This window comes from Rattus norvegicus, chromosome 3 (assembly GCF_021556685.1).
Source record: "Rattus norvegicus strain SHRSP/BbbUtx chromosome 3, alternate assembly SHRSP_T2T, whole genome shotgun sequence".
NCBI classification, from domain to species: Eukaryota; Metazoa; Chordata; class Mammalia; order Rodentia; family Muridae; genus Rattus; species Rattus norvegicus.
Genome location: NC_141536.1, coordinates 89,210,321 through 89,237,087, shown reverse-complemented (window position 1 = coordinate 89,237,087; position 26,767 = coordinate 89,210,321). Strand labels below are relative to the sequence as shown.

The window sequence follows — 26,767 nt, the reverse complement described above, 5'->3', positions numbered from 1 at the left end:
ATCTTCTGGATCTCAAATGTCTATTTTTCTCCTATAGTTTTTCTAATTGCGTTTCTACACATACTATTTTAAAACACATTTGGCACAATAACTTCTTTGTATAGTATAGAATCAAATGATTCTTAGTCTTTAGAATGTGTTAAATGAGCATAAGCAGAGTGTATGAGAGAAGGGATCTCTGTTCTTAGGGAATGAATGCCGTTGGTATTGAGTGGTGTTGCTTGACTCTATGGGAGAGACCTTTAGGGTCATTTCATTCCTTACACAGCTACCCCTAGCTATCCAGGGACATCTGTTCTTGAGTTCAGCTATTCAAGTGTGGTGAGAGAGCTGGAATAACAAGAAAGAACTGTTCTCACAACTCTAGAATCAGAAGCTCTGGAATAGAACCCTGCAACTTTAACCATTAAAGTCTCTAATCCCCCTAATCCATTCGGCAATCCAAAGTCAACCCTATGTAACTCCTGAGGGCAAAGCTTTGGTCACAGCCACAGCTTTGTCCTCCAGTTAAGTGTGTTTAGACTTTTCTAAGTTCTCATTGAGCAACCAGGAAAGGCTCAAAGGCACTAGAGTGGAGAAATTACATAATGGCATATTTATTTTAAACGAGTCTATAACTCCCTTTTAAAAGGCAGGAAGGAGAGATTAAGTAATAATTAAGTGACAATCATTTTATTATTAAAACACCAACGATTTTCTCAAAGTTTGCTATTGTCTATGAGAACTCAAGCTATTTGTAGAAAAATCTCTCCTTTCTTATAACTGCAAATGTTGAGGGTATGTTATTTTGGCTATTTCTGTGACTGAAGACCTGACAAGAGCAACTTGATATGGAAGTTCTTTAAGATGTATAGATTTTCAGATCTGATTAATTTCAGTGTGTAGTATTTTTTATTTGCAAGTTTTTTTCAGATAATATATGCAGTTTGAGGGGGCAGGTTTACTTATTTGTGTGTGTGTGTGTGTGTGTGTGTGTGTGTGTGTGTGTGTGTGTGTGTGTGTATGTGCATGTACATATGAAGGCCAGAGGTCAATGTCAGGTATCTTTTTCAGTTCTGTCTATTTTTTGGAGGTAGGTATCTCCCTGAGTCTTTGGCTAGACTGATGGTCTAGACTGATGGTCTGGCCAACCAAGGGGATCCTCCTATCTCCATTGCTGCTGACCCTGGCATGGTAGGCACATCAGCAGCATAGGATTTTTCAATTTTTCATTTGTTTGGTTTTAGAGACAGGGTCTCTCACCTGCCTGAAACTCAGATATTAGGCTAGGCTAGCTGGACAGTAAGCCCCAGAGATCCTTTGGTCACCATGTGCTCAGTGTTGGCACTACAAGTCTGCCACTATGCCTGGCTATTCTTATGGATTCTGGACACTGAATTAAGATCTTCCTGTGTGCAAGGTCATCACTTTACTGAGTCGTCTTCCCAGCTGGGAAGGGATTTCAGTTTGTGAAGGAACCCAGCATGTCTCGTAGTAGGGAAGGCGGGTAGAGAGGATAAGGCAGCTGCTTGCAGTGTTTTCACAGTCTGGGAGCAGAGAGAGAGAGAGAGAGAGAAAGAGAGAGAGAGAGAGAGAGAGAGAGAGAGAGAGAGAGAGAGAGAGAGAGAGAGAGAGATATGTTAGTGCTTAGTCTAGGACACCAGCCCAGCTGGTGAAACCATACACAGGCAGGGTGTGTCTTCCCACCTTCTGAGAAGAACCTCAAAGCACGCCCAGAGGTGTGTCTTCTCTGTGTTTCTAAATCCAGTCAAGTTGACAGAGGGGCCACCACAGAGTTTCTCTAGAAATGCTTTGAAGGGTTTGGGGAGATAGCTCTGAGGATAAAATGCTTGTCATGCAAATTCGAGGCCTGGAATTTGGATCCTTCTGTAGAAGAATTTTTACTCCAGTAAAAGATAGGACAGCTTGGGAGCCACCTACACGCTGGCGGCAAGTACCTATATGCTGGCTGCGTAGTTTGGAGCTCTGAGTTCAAAAAATTAAGAGAACAATTTAGGGAAATGCTCAGAGATAACGCTGGGTGTTCCGTATGTGAATAAGAATATACAAAGCACACAAACCACACATAAAAAACAAGTGCTTTAAACTTTATAAAGTACTTTAATTAATATTTCTCTATATTGTCTTGGATCAGTGGTATCTAGCAGGGCTTTCTGCAATGATGGCAATGTTCTGTTCCATCCGGAAGACCACACCAGTCACATGGGCTACACAGTGGAGCGTTCGGGCTTTCAAACACAAAGCACGATGCTCCTACCAGCAGACTAAATGGATGCTTGGGGGAAAGTAGAGGATGTCTACTATGAAACAAATTCCATGTTCCAAAATGTATTCTAAAACATAATAAATTTCAGTTAATTGATTGACAAAATTTGGTGGTTCTGTAAAGTGAAGAAAGCTTTAGTAGGATTTATATGTATTGGGTAATTATGTTATTCGAGTTCACTTCATCTTACTAATTTACATCATGTGGCTACTCAGAAGTTTCCTCTGCCTAAATGATGGTGAAATTTCCTTTGTACCAGATGTCAGCTTGCCTTCTTCTGCTGAGACCATAGCAGGTACTAAGCCGCCATATGATTGAAGTGCCATAAAAAAATGACTTCTCTGCACGACATTTTCAGGTCAAGTGAAGGTATTCAGGGGTGTTGCCAAAGGTGACTTAAAAGTCTCTAGTGTTAGCATAACCTGTACTTGGCCCAGTCACTCAAAATTAACATACACATCATGCGAAATTTTTATTTGTTCTTTAAGGAAGAGTCAGGAAAAATTCCTCATTCTGAGCCAAGAAAGTCATCAAAGTCTTTTTCCTATAAATGTGCCACAGTTGTCTTAACATGTCTACTACCCTGGTACCTTTTGTTTATGATCTCCACAACAGGGGAGAATGGTTTCATGGATAGCAATGAACAAGCAGTAACAACCAAACCCAACCAGACAAAAAATTCTCTGGGTACAAATGTGGGAGAGTGGTTGTCATTTTGATAAGAGGGTATGCCAGTCCCACAGTAGCCAAACGGGTTTGCCAGTCCATCTCAGGCCAAGTAGACACCGCCGCCTGAAATGTATATAAATAGAAACACAAATGCCTGCATTGAAACATCATCACATTCACTAGCTATCCCCACATGGTTTCTAAGTATCACCTTCAAAACAATAAAAATGCAACATTCAAAAGTCCTTGAGAGGATATGCGGCATCTAAGGGTGGGTCTGCAGAACCTCAGAGCCTGCCTGAGCTACTCCAGGATGGGAAAAGCAGGGCTGCACACTTACTGAAGTGCTAGATGTGAACTGTCTCTGTAAGGCAAAATGACTTACCTTTCCACGTCAGCTCTCCTCCCTTCTCCCCTCCTCTCCTTGTTTCTTTCCCTCCCTCCTTCCTTCCCCTTCCTGGTCCCAGTCTTCTCCCTCCCTCCCTCCCCCTCCCTCCTTATTTCCTTCCTCTTTCCTTCATTTTCTCCCCTTTTGCTTCAGTTCCTTTCTCTTCCTTCTTGCTTTAAGGTAGAGTCTCCAATAGTCCAAGATGACTGACCTTGATTTTGAAGCCCAAAACAGCCACGGACTCCTAATCTACTTCAGCCTCCCTCTTGAATGCTGGGCTTACAGGCACTTGCCACCATGCCCAGGTCTGGGGCAACTTTTTAACTTTGAAGTCGGGACTCGCATTCATGTCCTAGCTGTTGTGAGAATTAGACAAAAGGCTTCACATGCCGCACCTGGTACATCCTGGTCACGTGATCTTAGGCGAGTGACAAATGGAACTTCAGTTTAATATAAATAGAGAAATGGTGCTAGGGTCCTCCCCACTGAGGGCTGAGAGAAAATGTGTAAACTATGTCTTTCAATGTCATACATGTTGTAGGTCTTTCCTTCCTCTCCCCTTACCTTCTTTCCATCTCCCTTCCTCTTTCCTCACCACTCAGGTGTGTCTTTCCTTCTTCTTTCCTGCTGTTGCCTGAATTTCTCCTGATCATGCGATCTTTTTCTGAGTCTTTTAAAAAGAGATTATCTTGTGCCAGGCAGGGTGGTGCATATCTTTAATCCCAGCACTCAGGAGGCAGAGGCAGGCAAATCTCTATGGTTTGAGGCCAGGCTGGTTAACAGACTGAGTACCAGGACAGCCAGAGCCATACACTAGGACTCTACCTTAAAAAAAAAAGTAAGTAAGTAAATAAATAATACTAAAAATAAATAAAATCAAATCTTTTTGAGACAACTAGTATGGTGGTACTAGGTAATTGTCATCTAAATCGATTTCTTCTGCTAAGTACAATAAGTTAAAGGCTGTTAAATTCACTGGATACCTGAAGGGAATAGGGAAACCCAGCCAAGTTCAGTTTCTCTTTGTATTTCCAAATGCATTTCATAATTTCCTCAGTCTAGAATGTTTTTAAAACCTCTAGTCCAAAGGTCGTATGAAGTTCCTTTATTAATTCAAGAAACTAATAGGAAATAATATTTTATAATTATGAAAGGTAAACTTTCATGAAGGTTCCATTCTGTTGATTGATGCCATTACTTAATATTTGCCTTTTAATTTTATCCATCAATCAACATTATTGATCGAAATACTTCCCATGTGTCCAGTTTTCTGTTGGACTTTGGCTTTAAAAATAAAGTTTCATGAAAACCAGATTTATGTCACAACTCTATTCCAGCAGTTGGGAGGAATTCCAGACAAACCAAGTATTTCTTTTTTAGGAGTGATCACTCTTATTCCTATGTGTGTCAGCAGATATAAGCACCCTAAATGGGAAGTTGGGTTTTGAGGGGGAGGATCCCAGAGTGTCATCGAAGAGCAAAGGTCTGAGAGGGCAATGAGCAGGGTTTGAGACCTATGTCTCCAACCAACTTTGAACCCAAATGCATAGCAAAGTCTCTTCAGAGTTGTTTTCATTTTGGGTGCTGGGGATTGAACCTGGGACTTCATAAAAGTGAATCTTGAGTTCTACCATAGAGCTGTACGTGGCCTGCAATTGATAACATAAAGAGGGGATTGGGTGGTTTCCTCAAATCCAGTGAGTAACCCTTGGGGCAGTTGATTGACTAACTCCTGGAACTGGGCAACTGCTAACTGGGGGTAGACTGGAGTGCACAGTCTATGGAGCAAAGATCACGACTGTCTTATCGGACATTGGGTGCCTGTTTGTGTCAATACCCAGTAATAGTTTGTGGAACAATGGGGGATCGGCAGAGTTTGATTCCTTCCCTTCAGAGATATATCTACCTAAAACGTTAAGCTGTGAATCTATAAGTTAATAGCCAATACATATTTGAGGAAAGCAGAAAGGAAGGTAAAAATCTTCAATGATAGCTTAATTGATGGTGAGCATGGGGTGAAGGTTTGGACACTCCGGATTTACGTTCGTAGGTTGGATCACGTTGCACTATACCCAGCTGAGCCTTCTGCAAGCTCCATAAACTAAACAGAGGCTTTTGTCTAAATAGAGAGCATGTCTATTGTGCAATTGACCTTTTCAGGGGATCCTGACCTGTTCTTGACATCTCCCACTGTCACCATCACCTGTCACCAGTGACAGCTCAACCCCTACCTCAATATCAACAAAGAATGATTTGTTCAGTAGATACAGACTGCTCTCAGGTTGGCAGAACTCGCCCCCAGAGATCCAGTTTAACTGGATGTTCTGGAACAAAGCTGCTCTATGGGCTGGACCCGTCCCAGAAAGGGTGGGGAGACTTACAACTGCTATTCCTGCCCTCCGTTCCAAGCAGACATTAAACAAGAATGGAAGTGTTCCCCACCCCCTAAATTTGGTTCTTAAAATGTATGAAATCTATTTAGTATTTAATAAGATTCTTTTGTCTACTATTGCTTTTCTTGTCTTGATCTCAAAACATTTATACTTAGTATCCTTCAAGTTGGCCATGCACTCCTAGCTAATGAAAAGCTGGAAATTGCTGTTGTAATTATCTTAGGAAGCCTAAAATGCCTCATAAAGACTGCATCCCATCTTTGTACAATGTTTGGCAATGCAGAGGTTGAACAATCCAGTATTCACGTTAACTTCTCAATCACATGAATCATAGTTAATGACATTGCATTTTTTTCCTTCTTTGTTTTCCTAATACCCACCTTTAGAAGGTAGCATGCAGGTGAATCATTTTGACATCCCATAGATTAACTTCCACAGTGACTCAAAGGCAGCGATCATCTATCTCCCTTGGCACCAGCTCACAGATGAACAAAGAATTAGTGTGAGCAATATTCCTCGGGTCTTCAGTTCTCCTGTTCAGATCTCACTTAGTCACGTGGAAATCACTTCCTCAAGATTGAATTGCTAGGAGGCAGCAGAGTTGTCGAAAATCCAAGGATCGTAACTTCTAAGCCAGGGCCCATTAGTCTGTTCCAAAAATTTGATTTCCAAAGTATGATTTGGAAAATACTGTTGAGACTCCCTTATAGCCTCAACAACACCAAAGCTATCTCACTGGTCAGCTGTTATCTGCCTTCTTATTCTTTTTCACACCCATGTGTAGAGTTCTCCAAAGTTCCCTGACGTGATAGTGCAAGAGAAGGAACGTGAGGCTGAGACGGGACTCTGTCTTTCGTTGTACCAGACAATGAAGGCCCTCGCAAAAAAAATGTAAAGCAAGTATTATTAGTATAATCTCAGTAGCATTAAAAAGTGTAGTTCCTCTTCATAAAAATATATAACTTACATTAACAATGAGTGTGTTATCTTACTATGAAACAAATAATTGCATACTTAAAATTTCTTAGTTGTCAATTCTAATTATATGCACATGTACACATACTAGGTGGATGGATGGATAGATGGATGGAGAGATATTTAATGTCAAACATTAACCAAAGAAAGCCCTTTGTGATTCCCATAATTTTAAAAAATGTTTAAATAAGTTCTAAGGTCTAGAGTTTGAGAATTGCCGCCCTAACCATAGAATTGTATGAGGCATGGCCATACACTATTTCTAGAAACTTCCTTTCAAAATGTATCTCATTATTTTGTTTTGTACAATTTATATCAGTCAGGAGCCTAACAGAAAACAGCATTGAAGAGATCATTGAGAGAATTATGATGAAGGAACAACGTATAGTGTTTGAGGAGAGGTAAGGGATTGTGGTAGTTTGATATCTCCCACATGCGTATTTATTTGAACAGTTGGCCCCCAGTTGCTAGTGCTGTCTGGGTAGGTTTAGGAAGTATGGTCTACAGAGGGCACAAGGTCCTTGTGCTCACAGATAAACTATGGAAACTGGGAATATTAAACATGCACGGCTCTCTCCTCAATGGAGGAGATGTATACCTATTTTCTACCCAGAAGCCTAGGAGTGGATGTCATAAGTAGCACTGTGATCTATGGCATCTATAGGGCTAGACCGCATCTGAAGCCCTACTGCGCTCTGACGATTGTTTATCCCAGACTCATCCTCCTCAGACCTTAATCTTTAGTTTTCTTTCTCAGTCAATAGAATCCATTCTTAGAGGTGCCACCTGCACTTTATAGCTCGATGGCTTCTACGCTATATCTATGTGACTGAGACCACACCAGATCCTCCCCTAGACCCTTAAGATAGAAAACCCATCTTTATGGAAGAGCTAGTTTTGATGTAGTCACAACTTAAGTTCTATTGTGTAGATAGGATTTGTTAGGTCCTGGGACAAATAGCTGAGGTACCTTTTAATATATCAAAGCAGATGCTGGCCAGCTCTCCTAGTGCTCCTCATCGTCTGCGACTCTTCCCAGCTCTCCCAGCATCACTCAGTATTTGTCCTCCACCACTGCCCCCCTCCCCGCTTCTCACTTCCTATCCTAAACCTCTCCCCCTTACGGACTAGGCGTCCTCCAGCCTGATGCCTATATAACTCAGCCATTTTGGCTATACTGCTCTCTTGCCCTCTTAGTCCAGGCTATCTTGGTTGGGAGCTCTTCTCTTGCTCTCCCTCCCCATCTCTTCTCTCATGGTCTGGCTTAGTCTGCCAGCCATGTTCAGCCTGAATTCTCACCTTTATTTGTTTTCTCTCTTTTATCTAGAATAAAAAAAACCTCCACATTTTAATAGTCATCATGTCCTTCTTCTGTTTTATTTTTCCACTCAGGATTGAGATAATTGTTACCAGAAAACTGTTCTTCCAAAATGATATGTACTTAAATATGCCTAAATGAACTGCCCACTGACAGACTATAGCAGTTTGAACTATCAGCACCTACTGAGTTGTGTTGAACTGGATTTCCTTCTTGCTTCATGTGGATTGCTACTCTCCTGGCTGGAGTTTGTAGAGACTCCCACATGACCTTGCTAGGAGTATGTCACTGGAGGCGGGCTCTGAGACGAAAAGCCTTCTGTCATTTTCCAGTTCTATTAAGGATGTGCATTTCTTTTTCTCAGTTGGCAGTGGGAAACCAACTAAAACACAGAGTACTGCATGTGCTAGTTTGATTTAGCCATTTTGTAATTTAAACTTCAAAACATATAACTACAAATGTACAGTTAAAATGAAGACTCCCAGAACCTATTTTAGCATGGAGAAAGGTAGAGATTTTATTGGATCTGGAAGAGCAATCAGAAAATATACAGTTGTTCTGTGTGACATAATCTAAGCTTGACCTGCGCCTGTGCAGCAATTGATCCATGCACAGGCCTCACACTGACTGGAGAAAGGGTTTAATTTGGTCCACAGTTCCAGGGAATAGCCCACCATTTCTGGGAAGAGTAGATGTTTGCAACTTGAAACAGCTGGTCACATCTACAGTCCAGAGCATTCCAGAAAGTGTATGTGCTCAATACTTGCTTTTTCCACTCTTACACAAGCCAGGATCTCTGCCTAGGAAATGGTGCCACTCACGTGGTTGGATCTCCCCCCAACCACTTAATGAAATCAAGATAATCTTCCACAGACATGTCCGCAGGCCAAGCTGATCTAGACAATTTCTTACCGAGACTCTCTTACCAAGTGATTCTAGATTGTATCAAGTTGACAATTAATACTAACCATTGCATTTAGCAACCAAGTTTCAGCTCCATCTTGTTAGGGAAACTGAGAGTTCATACAGCATTTTTGGGGAACATATTGTTTCAGCCTCAAGCAGGTAGCTGATGGGGTTAGTTTTAAATAATGTTTGTGAGTACCATATCTCAGTCTCAAAGTTGGCCAGTCATGCTTCTGATGCTCATCAATAAAACTGCCCAGTTTCTCCCTGCTCCTCCACCGCCCCCTCTGTTTCCTGTCATGGGCAGTCTCTGCTCGGTCTTCTTTGCTTGTTTTGTTAGAAACAAGGGCTGTCTGTAGCCCAGGCTGGCTTCAAACCCATTGCCCTAATGCCTCAGCCTGTGGGTTTACTCTACATTATCATGTCTCACAATGCACTGTTGCAATACATGTTTTACAGCTGGATTTTAATTGTAATGCTTGTAACTCGGGTTCAGAGTCACCATGACTTTGCAAAAATACCTGAATGCCTTACCATTTCATTTCTCTTTTATTTGATCTTGGGGCACTTCTTACTTGGGGCCAGCTCAGAAATGATGGAGACTGACATTTGGTTATGTGACTGTTTCGATCAGAAATTGGAACATATTCAAGACATTATAGAGAAGTGAGAATTAAGGAAGGGACACAGAGGAAGGCAGAGAAAGGTGAGGAGCGTAGGAGGCAGCAATTAGGAAGTCATGGAAGAGATTAGGGAAAGTCACATGTTTCCATAAATGTACTGCACTTAGATGGCGGCAAAGCAATGACTCACCATCTATCTAGCCTGACATCATGAAGGACCATTTTATAATAGAAATTGCCTCTTCATGACTGACTTCTGCTCCTTTGTATTATCTACAGTAGCCTTTACTCAAGTGGCAGAGCAAAACTTGATGCTTTCAACTCCTCCATCTGGTTCTTGGTTTGTCTTGTCTGTAATCCTTTTAACCAGTCAGCACTGTAAGGGTTCCCCCAGGTTATGTGAGCCACTCAGCAGATAAGACCTGAAGATTAGACCTGAGGAGGTAGTAGCAACTCATAGCCAGTTGGTCAGAAGCATGGGTTAAAGCAACCTGTCACTCATAGTTAGCATGTGAAGAGGGTAGTGCTGAAGGATGGAGATCCTATCCCATGGTATCTGATTGTACCTACAGGCACATGGTGTCAGAAGTGACTCAGAATGTAGGTCATCTAAGCTAATGTCTGCTGAAGAACTTCTTGATTTGTGGAGAAATCTTCTCTTATGCAACTGATGCTTGAAGTTTGTGAGTGAGAGAAATAACTTGAGGTATTTCATATCCTGGGTATAGTATGCCTCTTGTAGACACATTGTTTGCCTTAAATCTTGAATGTGAATACTGTATCAAGGAGCTAATATCTTCTTGTCTAAACTGACAAAAGATTAAGCAAAACCTAGATTAGATCTCAGATGAAGTCATACTAGGAGTCATATTGTCACCAAACTGTTTTTTATTGGAGAAAAGTATGTAGCAAAGATCTGGTAGTATTCAAAGAAAGTATTCAAGCTCAACATGGGTAGACTCAAGGATGCTTTCTTTCTATGAAGATCAGAAGTTTCACTAACCAATTGAGGAGATTCATTATAGGCATCACTTGCTTATGTGGCTCACTAGGCAGATTATACTCCCCATGGGGAGGGGAAGGTGGATTAGATCATCATTATTCATTCTGGAAAAGAAAGCCAGGATGAACTATGGGAAAAAGGATTTCCTCCCCTTTGGGAGAAATGAGATGTGAAGTAGGAGAAGTTCCTCTGGTATAAGTTGATTAAGGTTCATTGATACATGGATAGTGTTCATAAGCAAGGATGGGTCCTACTGGCTTATTTTAGATCTCTGGTTACAACTTTTGATTGAAATTCTTGTAACTGGTGTATCAGAAGCAACTTCATGTTTATCTCTTATTAAACTTCCTCAATGGAGATGGACTCTTTCCTACTTTTTGATGAAAACTGGAAGTCAGTCAATGCTGACAGATAATAAAATAAACAGTGGTCACATGAAGTTCTAAGTTCAGTTCCCTGTGGTGTTTGTGTTTTCTCTATCCTTCCACTTAAGACCTTCTACAGGCCAGAATGTGTACTCCAGGGAGGGAATACATAATCAGATACTTCTCTCTTTGCTGACATCCTCTTTTTCTGCCTAGTAGTTGCTCTTACTGAACTTTTCTTTGAAATAAAGAGAAAGGAAATGAACTGAGTATAGAAAAGTTCTTGATCAGAACTATTATAAAATTGTTTCAGATTCTCTGCACAAATCTTTCTCATTAGCACTTTCATGGAGTAATTAAGAAATCTCTGCTGAATTCCTGTGATTCTTGTTCCCTTTGTATTATTTCCAATTCCTCTAGAATTGCTAGGACCAAGCTCTTTAGTTCTGTGTGGAAAGTAAGTGTGTTGTGTTTCAAATAGTCTCTACTATGTTGCCCTAAATTGCGTTAGTATTCTACTGAGAATTAGACATCTATTGCTCTATGTTCCTGGTTGTTAGGGGACACATGTCAAGCTATCTGAAGAGTCCTGTTGAAGTCCTTTTCATAGGCTTAATTTCTTGTTTATTACATTCCTCTTTGTGTATTCTTCCCCCACCCAGTCTTTTGCTAAAGTATACCCCCAAATTGTTCGCTCATTAAGCACTCATCAGGTTTTAAATGTCTCTATTATGGCGGCGTTGTTTAGCTGGGTATAAAAACTCATGTTGCTCTCCTCCTTTAATGCTAGAAGACACTCCTCTATGGTCTTTGAGTATATTCTGCTGAGAAGGGGAGTCTGCCATTAGGATATTTTAAATCATGTCATTATCTTTGCATTTTGTTAGCTTTTACATTTTTCTTCTTTAAATCCTTTTGTTCTATAGCTTTGCTATATTGTGTCATGGTTGATCTTATTTTTATATATCATTCTGTTGGGAACAAGCAAAATAAATTATTCTAAGTACTATCATTTTATTTTCAGATTCCATTTAATCATAGGGAGAAACTAAATTCAAGGTCCCAGGCCCTAGAGGAACTGGAGACTTTCCTATAGCTGAACAGCTTCTATTGTAAACAGTTGTCTGAGTCCAGCCATCTCAGGGCCAACTTCTCCATCTTATTGGCAAGGTCAAACAAGTTCCAGGCCTAGGAACAAACATGTTTCCCACTTCTCCAAATGTTTTCTGAACTGTCTGTTAACTGGTAAAGAATATAGAAATTGTTATCTAAATCAAGGTGCATAAGCTATAAAAATATATAAGCAAATTGTCTGTTATTTCCCAGTGAACTACATGTAGCTAACTTATTCTCTTGTCCCCCTATTACTCTGAGTTCTGGACCTAAAATCTAGGAGAATTAAGGGCCTTGAAATCAGGTGCCCTGGATACAGTTCAGTCTCCAATGGATACTTCCTTGCTTAAACCATAATGTCAAAATACAATTGGATGACATTGAAGCTCCCAGGTCCCCCTTGCTTTGTGTTCCCATCTTTTTAAAATGTTGTACAATTTCCCTCTGGGGATGCAGTTCAGATTCCAAACTGGCTGCCTCTCTGAATGCTTAGAAAATATAGCTTTCACTCTAAGCTTCTGTGTCTAAAGTATGTTTTCTCAACTTCTACTCCAAACCCAACACCTCTCTCTACATAATATATGCTTTATAATTGTGATGGTTTGCATATACTCAGCCCAGGGAGTAGTACTATTAGAGGGTATGGCCTTGCTGGAAGAAGTGTGTCACTGTGGGCTAGGCTTGGAGACCCTCCTCCTAGTTGCCTGAGGATGCCCAGTCTGTTCCTGGCTTCCTTCAGATGAAGATGTAGAACTCTCAGCTCCTCTTATGCCATGCCTGCCTGGATGCTGCCATGTTCCTGCCTTGATAATAATGGACTGAACCTCTGTACCTGGAAGCCAGTCCAATTAAATGTTGTCCTTTATAAAACTTGCAATGACCACAGTGTCTGTTCACAGCAATAAAACTCTAAGACAATAATCTAAAAGTTTTATGTCAGTATTTCCTTCTGGAGACCCTAATACATTTATTGTATCTCTCTCCACTAATCTAATCTTCATTTCTCCTAATTTCTCATTAATAGTTTATTTTTAAAAAGATTTATTTTATTTTAATTATGTTGTATGTAAATATTTCTGGGTGTACGTGAACGTGAGTATGGGTATGGAGGCCAGAAGAGAGTGTTGGATGCCCTGGATCTGAAGTTGCAGATGGTTATAAGCTACCCAGCATAGGCACTGAGAATTGAATTTGAGTCCTCTATAAGAGCAGTATACCCCCTTAACCACTGAACCATCTTTTCAGCCCTTGTTTTCACCTTTTATAGCTGTATTTTTTATTTACAGGATGTAAGTTGTTTATTTTTCTTAATTTTTGGTTATTAATTTAATATGTCTTTGTATAACTTGCAAAATTCATTAATTCTGACCTTGAGTTTGTTTTTGTTGGAATGCACGGTGCCATGTTAACTGAACCTGTGCATATCAGAACTGTGTTCACTTGTCATAAGACTGTACAAAGTTAGGACGTGGCTCTGCCATGCATAAGTCTCCATTGACAGTGCCACGCAAAGAGGATGGCTTGCATATGTAGTTCATCAATTTTGTAAACCTCATATAGCTGTATTTTTTTATTTACAGGATGTTAAGTTGTTTATTTTTTAATCTGGTGGTTCTTAATTTAATATGGTTTTTCTATCTTTCTAATATTCTTTAAAGTATGCTATTGCTTCATTTCTTTCTTGAGGTTCTTAAACATACTCTCTTTAAAATAATTTTCAAGAGCAGTTTACAACTGTATTTCAAAAGCATTTAATTAATTTTCTGTGATTGATTTTGTTACTTAGATCTTGCTATTCTTCATGCCCTAAACTTTTTTCTATACAGCCCAGGCTGACTTTAGATTCACTTCTGAGTGCTGGGATTTCATATATGAGCCATGAAACCCATCCATGTTCTGAAGTTTTCTTTGCATATTCATCTGGAGTGGAAGTTTCTTTCCTCCTTTTCTCAATGCTGACTCTACCAGGGCAAGCATATTTAAAGTTGCCTCCACTACGCTCAGAACTTGCAACCTACTGGGTGTGCAGCTAGAGGTCCAGGGTTCTTGTCCTGCAATGATACTGATTTGGTCATCCAGCCAGTTGGAAGTTTGTCAGCTTTTGTCCACAAGGCATTTTCTGCCTCCTCCAGCCCCTACATATAACAGTTTACAATGCCACCTTTTACTGTGAACAAGCTCTGTCCTATAGCTTCCCCTTTCCAGTGTGAGACTGAATGTGATTCTTTGCTGACATGGGGTACTTTCACTTTTATTAGCCTAAGCATTATCAAGTTACTCTAACTTGGACAAAGAATTCCCCCATGATGTTCAGTCCTTTCAAAGGGATTGGGCCAACACTCTGTATTGGTAGATGAATTCTGCTAAATGGTGGTTGTTTGTTTTCTGCTTTTGAGACAGGGTCTGCCTTTGTGGCCTGGGGCTAGCCTGAAACTTACTATGACCCTCTTGCTTTCTTCTCTAATGCTGGTGTTGTTGGTGCCCATCACATACCTGACTCTCCTAAAAGGTGTTTGATCACTCAATTATGTCAACCCAGGGAGCAGGCAGATACAACAAAGATAACTTAAACTTAGTTCAGAAAGAACACAAGAACTGACACAGTAGCCACCACTCCAGAGCTCATGTATTTTGGAGGACAGAGATAAAGAGTCCTCTTTCTTATCAGAAATATCTCTTCGGTGGATTACTTTGGTTACTTCTGCTGTACTTTCTGGAGGGTGTCCCTTAGCCACTGAAAAATGTGGCATATCTAAAAAGGGCTTTGGAGAGACAGATATGGTGAGAGCTTTATCAATTATAAGTCCATTCTATATTCCACGGTTTTAAAGTTTTGGGTGTCCTTAATAGCCACGTGTAGATGCTTTTTAATTCATTGCAGGGTTCTCTCCTATCAAATCCAGCTAAGTTGAAAACATCAAAGTCCAAAGTATATTCAACCCCACAGTTTACCGAACATTCTAGCTGAGAAAATCAGAATAGCGCCAAATATTGGTTGTTTATATCATGATCTTGTGGTTCCCAGGGAACTTCTATTAGCTGTAGCTGTCCTACATTATGACAGGGAATCGAAGCACATCACTGAGCCTGGGGGGGGGGGAGATCAAAATTCAAATACAGCTACAACTAAATGTACATCTTATGCATAATCATAAAGTTAACAATCATAAATTAAAACCTTATAATTTAGCTCTGTAATCAGCTCTATAATCTGGTTGAGAATTTTTCTCTTTTAAAAATAGGCTGGAGGGAGTGATATCAGCTGAGGTAGATGCACGTGCTGAGGCAAGACACTTGCTGAATCAAGGTCCCTGGAGGACATGTAAGGTTTAGAGGGTATAAATGGGACTCGACAGACAGTGATGGAGGCTGAGCTTGGCTTGCCTCCAAGCTGTGTAAGACTTGTTGGTTTCTCATCTTCACCGATCTTTCTTCACTGACAGAGGCACAGCTGAGAGCTTTACTTGGCATTTCCTCCTGGGCCCTCCTGCTGTTGTGCACAGAGGCTGAGGCCTGGCTGTTCCTGCTAGGTCATGCCACTGCTGCTGCTGACCCAACTCTACTGAACTGGACTGCTGATATTTTATGAGGTGCTTTCTAGTGAACCGAGCTGCTGACTTCCTGACAACACAGATGGGAGTTAGTCCAAAGAACCATCCCTAAACAGTCCCACTTGCCCGACATCCTTTCTTTTCCACTACCTCTGGTGGGTGGTGGGCTAGAAGGGAGGTTAAAGCATTTAAGAACCTTCATTAAAAATAGGTTTTGAAAAAAAAAACAGTTACAATGCCTGGCTGCATTTTGACTCTTAGAAGAAATCTTTTTAGTGAGATTAAGAGATTTCTACTCTAAAGATTTTTCCGTCTCTTTGAAAATATCCTCCCCTTTTTAGCATAATGCATCAGATTTTTAAGGGAAAAAACTGAGAATTGTGCATGTTATATTGATATATCTTTGTTGGGAAATTTACAGTTATTTATACCACGTAGAATATGAAGAGTGGGGCTTAGTGATATGATCAGACTTGGCTTAAAGACTACATATCTGTGTGAAGAAGTAAACAGACTTAGGCAAGGCACTGTGGTGTTGTAAGGATGCATAGTTCTGGAACTGTTTCCCCCAGGTTAAGCAGAATACTGAAGGCAAAGAATAAATTTGCGTAGCACTCCTTATTGAAATAGAAGGGTGCTTTGCTCCCCCACCTTTTTAAAAGATAGTCTTTCTATGTAACCTTAAATCAATATCTCCCTGACTGCTAGATCACAGGCATGAACCAGCAATCCGGGCGCCATGCCTATCTTGGATTCCAAGACAGAAGCTAGTGGCAGGTTTTGCAGCTATGGTGCCAGAATAAACAAACATCCAGCTGGGTGGCCGTTGTGCAGAACTTTAATCCCAGCATTAGAGAGGCAATGGCAGGCAGATTCCCAAGTTCAAGGACAGCCTCATCTACAGAGTGAGTTCCAGGACAGCTAAGGCTACACAGAGAAATCCTGTCTTAGAGAGAGAGAGAGAGAGAGAGAGAGAGAGAGAGAGAGAGAGAGAGAGAGAGAGAGAGAGAGAGAGAGGCTAAATATCCTTGTTTCCTTGGAGCAATGGGGAAGCCCATGAAAGTCTCATGACCCAAGAAACCACTTGGTTCCAGGCAAATAGGGGTGGTTGGTCTTCCAAATGATGGACATATCAGCAGTGACCAGGAGATAAACTCCAGGTGGGGCAGCTGATGATTGTGGATACACTGGAAACTAAATAAAATGAACTGGCAGTTGTCATGGCAACAGTAGTGCAGTCTGTTAGAAAAGATGGCAGAGCTTGAAAATGCCACTGGCACATTGACCTGGGCTCCATGGGAAGAGCCATGCTGACAGCTTTAGTACACCAGGTTTTCCTTTCTTCCCACTGCTGTTGTAAACGGTGACTCCAAGGTGCTGGGGTATAGTAGGTCCCAGGAACAGCAGCTTTGATTCCAGGAGTGACATGACCATAGCTCTGTATCTATGTCCTTGAAGTTGTCCTCCCTCGCCACTTGACACTAGGAAGTGCTAGCTTATCTCTCCAGAAGTTTGTTGGTTTTATAAGTCTTTCTGGGGCCAGAGTGACCTTTAGCTCCTAAAGGAATGACGTGAAATTATCCCTTACCTTTGACTATACATGGAGGAGCCTCAGCACTTGAAAAAAAAAGTTAAGGTTTTTGTTGAACAAGAGCCAAAACTTAACTGTCACAAATTAAGGATTTAAAAACATGGAGAGGGCTGGAGATACAATTCGATGATGGAGTGCTCACTGAGACCAGACCCTGGGTTCCATCCTAGTACCTCAAGACAAACCAAAGCAAAGCAAAATAAAACAAAACTCTAGCACTGTGCATAGGAAGAGAGGCATCCACAGGGCTGTATGTTAGTCAAAACAGGTATTACGGGTCATTGACTGGGAAACAAGTTTCAGTTAGACTTGAGGTTTTGGCAAACAGGGGTCACTCAAAGTCATGGTTCCAACCAGCTGAAACTCCGTAGATGCGGTTGTGATAGAATGCTATATGGTGTTTAGTTGTGCTGTTTCCTAGACAACTATTGTTCTAAGAGGGTGTTGTCCCTTTATGCCTCTTCACAGGCAAAAACCACTTTCCCAGTAGAGCAGTGTGGGCTCTTGAAGTCTCCTCTGCCCCTGAAGAGCTGGGCTCCTCCTGAAGTGATCTCAAGCCCTGTGTTTTCTTCCATTCCCTGGGCTCTGCTCTGGTGCATCATGGTCCTCCTAGTCCCCGACTCCCAGTGCTTGCCTCAGACTAGTGCTGAGATCTAGTCTCTATCAACATTTCAGCTTTCTCTAAAGTCTGCATGTAAGTTATGGCTCAGTCTGCCTTGCTCTGTGCTCATAAACTTCTAGTGCTCTGGAGGAAAGGAGGGTGTGCACAAATGCTGCAATGATGCTGTTGCTGTCTGTCATTTCCTATGTATAGCCATTCACAGGTGCAAAGGTTAGCAAAATGGCTGGGAGTAGAGGGTTTGGGCCATCAGGCACAAGGTAGAGAGGGCTCTTCAACTCTTAATTTTCCTTCCTCTTCTTCTTCCTCTTTTTTCTTGTTTCTATATTTTAAAATATACATCTTGAAAGAGAAGCAAAGAATAACTTGGCTTTGGTCATACAACTTATGGGCTGACAGACTATCTTTTTTATGGTATATATAATTTCTGATGGTTACATATTTTTTTTAACATTTAGGTCATGAGACTGTCATGCTGATATGTTGGAGAGAGGTACTCCCCCAACAACACACTCAAGGGATATAATAGGAGAGGATGTGCTTTTGCTGGTAACCAAGCACACACTTCCTCTTTGCTTGTCTGCCCAATGCAAGGCTTTTGACCATGTGTCTTGCTGAATTCCCAGATCCTGTACCCTGAGATCCACACTGCTGAGTCATGCTTCCAACCTTGATGTTCTCCAGGGGATTCAATGTGGCAATGAGAGACTTGGTGTATGGTACTTTGGGCACTGTCTTAGGGTTTCTATTACTCTGATGAAACATCATGATTAAAAAGCAAGTTAGGAAGGAAAAGGGTTTATTTAGCTTACACTTTCATATTGCTGTTCATCACCAAATGAAGTCAGGACAAGAACTCAAACAGGGTAGGGATCTGGAGGCAGGAGCGATACAGAGGTCATGGAGGAGTGCTGCTTTCTGGCTTGCTCCTCATGGCTTGCTCAGCCTGTTTTCTTACAGAACACAGGACAACCAGTCCAGGGATGGCGCCACCCACAAAGAGCTGTGCCCTGCCCCACTGATCACTAATTGAGAAAATACCTTACAACTGGATCTCATAGAGGCACATTCTCAACTGTGGTTCCTTTTTCTCTGATGACTCTAGCTTGTGTCAAGTTGACACAAAACTAGCCAGTATGGGCACCTTCTGTTTGTTGTGGGCAGCAGTGGCCTGTCTTTTTTTGAACATCATGATACTTTATCAAGGTTTACTCCATGACTGACTGTTGCTACAGACACTCAGATAGCAGGAGCGCATGTTTGAGAAGTATGTGTTGGTACAAGGCAGAGTACCTTTTCCGTACATGACCAACTCCACGAGTCAAGACTTGGGTTCTCAGGATCCACAGAATGACAGAGTAATCTCTCAGCTTAACAGTGTGAGCCTGCAGCAAGATAGGGACATGTTCTAAATACCACCAAAGGTGGATAAAATCAGGGTGTGTAAGGACGACAGTAGCAGATATTTATTTACTAAACACATGACTGATCATACAGCAATGAGAAAGCCAGAAGCATATGTTAATTGTTGAGTGATTTCTTTCCTCAGAACAATGATATAGAATAGGCTTAGAGTGCTCACTGTTAGGGGAACCTTGGAGTTTTCTTAGTATTAACGTGTGGAATCTCATAATACATAGACAGTTTAAGGGAATCTTACAGCCGTTTCTTAGTGTTGCCCACCTGACTGTGTTTATACCTTCCTGCTTTTTAAAGTTCTCTCTTTATCTCTTGACACGGTTCTGTGAAAACGTTTCAGGTGCAAGTTCAGACGTGATATGGGTGAAGCAGGAGTTCCACTTTTGAAGCCCTACCCTATATATGGTATTCTTTGGACCCCATTCTGCTTCTCGGTCAGTTGCCAAATACTTTATTGTTAAGGTACTGTCTGAGAAAACGCTGGTAAATGAACACCTCAAGGAATATATTTACATTTTAGGGGGTGCATTTCTACTTTGATCTAATACTAAGATTGCAAAGGGATCAAACCTAAGCAGGACAAGCAAGTAAACTTCTGTTCACCTTTGATCTAGATTTTTGGATGTTTACCTGCTATCTTTGTATGTGTCCAGTCATACACATACACATTAGCTCTGACCCATTTGAGTCTGCAGACGTTATGTCTTCTTCTTTTTTTTTTTTTTAACCACCATAATTGACCTTTGTTTTCATGAGGCAACTGCTTTTGACATTTGGCACAATTAGGAGACGATTGCTTCATGTCACAAAGTCTCAGAATTGAATTTGTTTATGTCAGTTCTGGATTAGGAGCTTCAGAGAAGTGGGTCAGCAGATCCTCTTACCTGGTAGAAATGGAGTCTTTTCACGAACACGTTTTCTCAGGGAAAAGTCATTCTACCACCGTAGAAGTCCAAGTCAGCACCTGCTCTTGGCTGTAGGAAGGCTGGCTGGAGAATTCTTACCTCAATTCCTTCTGCTTAGCAAGACTGTCTTGTCTGGCTCCTCTCATGTCCCCTCTTACATGTGGTGTGGATTCCACAACCTCACTGACTCTCACAAATACATCCACTACCACGTTTCATGCTTCATTTCGATGCCTTTATCCTATAATCTTCCTCTATCGTGAGTAGAAAACATGGCTCCTACAAAGCTAGGTCCTAGGTGGGCAGAAGGTGGCACAATGTGTTAGGAGTATTCTAAGTATAGAGGAAGCTCACCTTAGGACTGCCTGTCTACTTTGTTGCAGGCAGAGCAACGTAAGAGTTGTGATTTTATCTCCAGGGCCTCAGCCTTGTCTAAATTCTGACCTCATCGCTAATTGTCTGGGTGACTTTGGGAGATGAAGATCATTAGACTCATAATTAATTAGGTCAATACTACAGAACCCCTGGAGCTGGTCATGGTAGGAGCAATATAAATTTTTGTTACAGACTGCTCTTAAAGGAAAATATGTGGTGTGGGACCAAGTTTAGATTGGCACAGAGATAGTTCATTACAATGTGACTTTGTAGCTGTGCATGCAATGGCCAGAGGCAGTCTCTTAATGATAATATCCTAACACAAAACTGGCTAGATTTTCTAAAGGGTAGAAATAGCCTATAAAAGACATAGGATAAAGAGCAATGAAACTTCTTGGAACTGAGAATACTCACAACTGATTCTCTTAAGTATTTCCCCCACTAGTGTTCACAATAGTTCCAGTAGGTCAATGTGACCGATGTTGCCAGCTGACTCCCAATATCTTTTTTACAATAAAATGTTTCAGTTTTGCTTAACACGTGATTAGCCAGTGAGAACATGTTCAAGTTTCCTACATTCTGGCCAGTGGGAAGGATGTAAGCAGAAATGAAGTGTGTAGTTTCCAGGTTGGGCTCTGCAAATGACTAGGTATTTGTGCCTTTGACCATGATCCCAGTGGTTGGCGTGCAATTATGAGCATGTAATCTGAACCTTGGACTAAGAGATGGATGTCTTGGACCTGGCAGAGCTGCCTAACCACCATTAGTTATAACTAATGTAGAAGATGTTTTGAGCTTCCCTTAAATGGAAGTTTAGACTAAGTACCTTGGCTGAGGCAGTAATATAGCTCAGCCAGTAAAGTGCTTGCCTTGGAAGCATGAAGACCTGAGTTCAATCCCCAGAACCATTAAGAACCATCAGATTGAAATTTAATTAATAAATAAATAAATTAATTAAATGTATGTAAGTACACTGTCACTCTCTCTCTTCAGACACACAAGAAGAGGGCATCGGATCCCATTATAGATGGTTGTGAGCCACCATGTGGTTACTGGGAATTGAACTCAGGACCTCTGGAAGAGCAGTCAGTGCTCTTAACCACTGAGCCATCTCTCCAGCTGCCCAGAACCATGTTTTAAGAAGCCAAGTGTGGAGGCACAGGCTTGCAATCCCAGTGCTGGGGAGGCAGAGACAGACAGATGCCTGGGGGTTATTTAAAGAGTTCCAGGCCAGTGAGAGATCTCATCTTGAATAAGCTGGCACATTGGCTTGATACATAAGGAAGCTTGCTCAAGCATAAGGACCTGAGTTAAAATCCCCAGCACTTATATAAAATGTAGGACATGACTGCTCTTCCCTGTAACACCAGCCTTGGGAGGCAGAGACACGAGGATCCTGGGAGCTTGCTGGTCCACCTTAGGAAATGGTTTGGGGTCCAGGAAAGACCATATCTTAAAAGAAATAAAGGGGAGAAAAACAGTCCTCCAACCTCCATATGTACAGGCATGAGTACATGCACCCACACCCCAATACACCTACACACACACACACACACACACACACACACACACACACACACACACACACACACAGAGCCACCATGCTCACATGCCTGTGCTCACACACATTGTACACAAAACAGAACAAAAAGGTTGCTTCTTGCCTGCAATGCACACCTACACACCTATGAGGACTACATGACTTGCCTGAGATCATGAACTTTGTAAACAGCCATGGTTAGATCCCACACCAAGTGCTCTGATGCTAATGTGGGGTTGCTTCTCAAAGCCCCGTTGGCCTGAATGTATGGAAATAAAGGACAGAGATACCTGTTCTCCCACAGACAAGCTATGACCAATGGCTTCACACAGGACCTTTGTTTTTATAACCAACTGTTTATGTTTTCATAGATACCTCACTCATGTTGAGTTCTCCACCCAACCAACACTGGGGTTTTACTCCAGCATTTGCAGGCAACAATTCCCACTGAGTTATACCCTGTTCTCTCAGTGTGTTGATTTGCCAGTGATATTTTGTCAGGTTTGTCTGGTTTCTGCATCTAGAGTTCAACCCAGGGCCATGCACAGGTACACCACTTTACAGCACAAACAGGAGCATCAATCAAAATACCTCAGACAGCGGGGGTATGGGGTGTGGGGTGTGGGTGTGTGGGGCTGGGGAGGATCAGCCAACCAACCAACCAACCAACCAAAAAACCAACTCTAAGCCAGGCACACCATCCCGGCTATTCTCTTACTCAGCAGTTCAGGATGGCAGCTGACAGGAGGGACAGTGACTAAGCAGAAGGTGACAGAGCCAAAGTTAAACACAGAGGCCGGTGTCCTGGCAAATCCAACAAGGATGCACCTCAGTTATGGAAAGATGTCTGCTTGCTTTCCCAGTCCATGAGACACCACAATACACCGATAATGAAGTCAAGGAAATATGGAAGAAACCATTTCAGATCTCCACGCCGGGTGAACCATAACCTCAGTGCTTGGTGTTGTACCTGGCAGCTCTTCATGATTCAACAGTGGCTTTCTCTTCTCTCCTCTCATGCTCAGGCTAGTGGCTTTCCTGGGTATGCCTGCATTTGCCCGTTCCTATCACACACTCGCTGCCGTGCCGAGTGTCCACTTTATCTCTGTTGGTCTTTCCTCACAGACAAAAGCCTAGGACATGGCTGCAGGTTGTGTGACTTCTGTATGGCTATGGTGGTGGCTGAATGTAATACGAGAGACTGTTCTGAGGAATTCAATACAATATGTAACTCTATTCGATTCTGGTTGGTTTTGAAACAGGGTCTCAAGTAGCCCAGGACTCTATATCATCCTACCTGTACCTCTTTAGTGGTGATAGGACTGAAGTCATGTGCCACACCTGGCTACATTCTGAAGTATCTAATACAATGTGTGACTTAGAAAACGTCTAGAATGTACCTACCCACCTTTTAATCTTATTACCAAATCTTATTACTGAGTGCCAGTAGGTATGAGCGTTGCTCAGCTCCCAGAGAGCATCAGGTAAAATGTTGCAGGAGCCTTAACACGTTCAAATGGTTTGAACCAAATTTACACAATCTGCAAAGTAGGTTTCTTCACTTGCTCGTCCCCTTACTCCGAGCATTAATTTTTCTACAATAACAGAGTAGTTACTTCCTGGATTTGCTTTCGTTTCTTTGAGGTTTATTTTCAGAAGATATAGAAATGAATTGGGGGAAAAAACTTTATTCTGGAATGCTGAGTGAGAAAGCAGGACACGGGGATGATGAAGACATGGTTCAGTTGGTAGAATGCTTACCCAGGGTGGGCAAAGCCATCCCCAGTGCTGCGCAGACCAAGCATCCTAACGCACACCTGGAAACCCCAGTCCTGCAGAGGCAGAGGGTAGTGCTTGGAATAAGAAATACCCTGCACAGGCTCCTGTGTTTGAACACTTGGTCCCCGGTTGGTGGTGGTGTCTGGGGGAGACTGAGGAGGCTGGGCCTTGCGGGAGGAAGTGTGTCCTTGGGGGTGGGTTTCGAGAATATGTGGCTGCATCCCGCAGCTAGTTCTCCCCCCCCCCCCTCTCTCTCTCTCTCTCTCTCTCTTTCCTGATGTGATAACTCAGTTTTCTGCTCCTGTCTCAAAATGCCTGCTCCTCACCGGTGTTCCCTAACCCCTACATCATTGACTCTTATCCCTCTGGAACAGTAAGTCAAAATAAATGTCTTCTGAAAGTTGCTTCTGGTCATGGTGTTTTATCCCAGCAACAGGAAAGCAGCTGCTATGAGAGGCACGAATATCAGAGGTTCACTGTCATCTTCAGCTATGCAGAGAATTAGAGGTCAGCGCAGAATACATGAGAACGTGTTTTAAAAACAAAAACAAACAAACAGACAAACAAACAGAATTAGGAGAAGCATAGCAAAGCAGTTACATGTTCCACATACTCCATTTTAAGCCTCTTTCACCCTCACGTATGTGTAAGAGATAAAACATTGGTGAAAAGGACATTTAATACCATCTGTGATTTTTTTGGGGGGAGGGATATATAAGTCTATAGTTTGTAAGCCTTACATGTATGCTTACATGTTAAAAAAGAAGTCATAGAAACAAGTTTGCCTCTGGTGTCTGTGTTTCCCCTTTCTCCAATACTGGGTGAGTTGCATGCATGGTACATGATGAACGGAGAGTACGGGCACATGGGTCCTCGTGCCTCAGGATCTGTGCCCATAAGTAGTCACCAAGGTAAACCTGGGCTCTCTTTAGTGCTAAAGCGGGGAGGCAGAGGTGAAACAGGCGGGGCTACAAGCCACGGCCATACAGAAAACTAACTTCTTTAGAATTAGAATTTTGTCTTCATCTCTAGCTGCTCAGGCCTGATCCATGGTGGACTATTGACAGTGTTGGGGAGGCATCTGCACCCTCCCCTTACGGCCAAGGCTCTTTATAAAACGAAGTAATTCTCTTTTCTATTGTGCTTTCTGCTGCCTCTCCACTTCCTCAGCTTACCTCTTATAGCCCCGGTGAAGAGACGTAAATGGAAATGTGGAGAAGACTCTGTTTCTTGAAGAGCGGGTGGACCTGAGTAAATAGCTGGATGGCGAGGCTGTTCCTGGGGCACCATCGCCCCCATCATCCAAGGCGTACACACACTTCTCCTTTCTTTACTTCTGCTATCCAAGAGGGACGTGTTATCCATAGCGATCCCCTGAATAGCTAATCTCTTCTCTTTAGCCTGGGCTTTAGATATCCCGATATCAGGATCAATAACACGATGGTTTGTGCCGGTGTATTTTACTTCACTGAGCTCTGAGCAGTCAGAGAACAGCATTTCCGAAACAGCAACTCTATTCACTGCCAACAGAATACTCATGTTTGTATGAATAAAACAGTAAGGAGGTGGTCTGCCGAACTCAGGGCTTGGAATTACCTTGAGGAATCGGGGATCAGGTTTCAACTACTTGAAGCGATAGGGGATATTTATAGTTGTCTCCACTTAAACTGTGATTGGTTTGCAATCCTGAAAAGGATGGGTAGGCATTCTGCTTAGGTAGCCAGTATAAATTCATCGCCGCTGTTGTGAGCACACACACCTTATTTTAAAACGCAAGACAGGACAAGATCAGAGCCTGCCTGGTTTCTCCGTTCTTTTTGTTCCCGTGGAAATAACTCTTTAGGAATCTAAGGCAACAGTAACAGAAACGGGGAAGAAAGAAAGAGCCCCAAGTCAGACAAGACTCGTCCACACAAAGAAGGAAGGAGAGCACATGACTGGGGCTTCTGTTTGCCTTGCTCAGGTGTATTCTAGCTACGGAGGAAAAGGTCTGCTCTGCTCCTCTCAACACTGACCTGCTAGACAAGCAGCAGGCTCTGGCCATGAGTGGATAGGACTGGAGTTTTGATTGTGTCTGTCTGTAATTGTGCGACTTTGAGCGAGTTCTTTATTTACTGTCCTATACCTCAGCTTCCCGGGCCGCTTAACAATCGCAGTATCAGTATATAACTTACAGTGTTGCTGGGTCAACTAAGCAAATATGGTAAAAAAACACCCTGATAGTCGAACAGTCCCTGGCATACAGGAAGTACTCACGGAGTTCTAACTTAAAATTGGTGTTACACTTAATTACTGAATTAACTGTGTGTGTGTGTGTGCGTGTGTGTGTGTGTGCGTGTGTGTGTGTGTGTGGGGGGGGGCAAGCTTTTCGGAGTCAGTTTTCTCCACCACGTGGGACCTGGGTATTAAATTCAGGTTGTCAGGCTTGGCACAGAGTTCTCCTATCCACTGAGCCATCTTGCTAGCTCCATATTTTCTTATTTTTATTTATGTTTTCTTTTTGTGGTGCGGCTCCACATATGCTAAGTGAATACTCTACCACTGAGTCAAACAAGACACGTCCAGCCATGTGCATGAACGTGTGTGTGTGTGTGTGTGTGTGTGTGTGTGTGTGTGTGTGTGTGAAGACATTTGATAGTTGGTACTTTTCTTCTACCTCATGGGTCCTGAGGATTAAACTTTGGGTCCTAGGTCTCAGGCAGTAAGTGACTTTCTCCACTGATCCATTTTGCTGGTCCCATGGGATTTTAGACATGACTGTCACTGCCTTTATGGGCTTCACATTCTAGGGACAGTGTAGATGTAGATTAGCAAAAGACACCAAAACAAATGGCCCAATGAATGAAATTTTACAATTGTGTTAAGAACAATGTAGAAAAAAATAACATTGATTAGATGAATTTGTGACTGTTTTCCCAAGGGATTGCAAAACTTACAATTTTACCAATCTCTGTTACCACATCTTTGTC

At 42.1% G+C, this 26,767-nt stretch overlaps 1 long non-coding RNA gene across 1 annotated transcript; it reads right to left on the bottom strand.

Moving 5' to 3' along the window:
* Positions 1 to 2,078: 2,078 nt before the first annotated feature.
* LOC120101609 (uncharacterized) lies at positions 2,079 to 25,318 on the bottom strand. Its single transcript, XR_015684523.1, has 5 exons — positions 24,974 to 25,318; positions 19,074 to 19,165; positions 8,196 to 8,310; positions 6,097 to 6,593; positions 2,079 to 3,058 (listed from the first exon to the last, which is right to left on the bottom strand). It is a non-coding gene; the product is annotated as an uncharacterized LOC120101609 (long non-coding RNA).
* Positions 25,319 to 26,767: the final 1,449 nt, after the last annotated feature.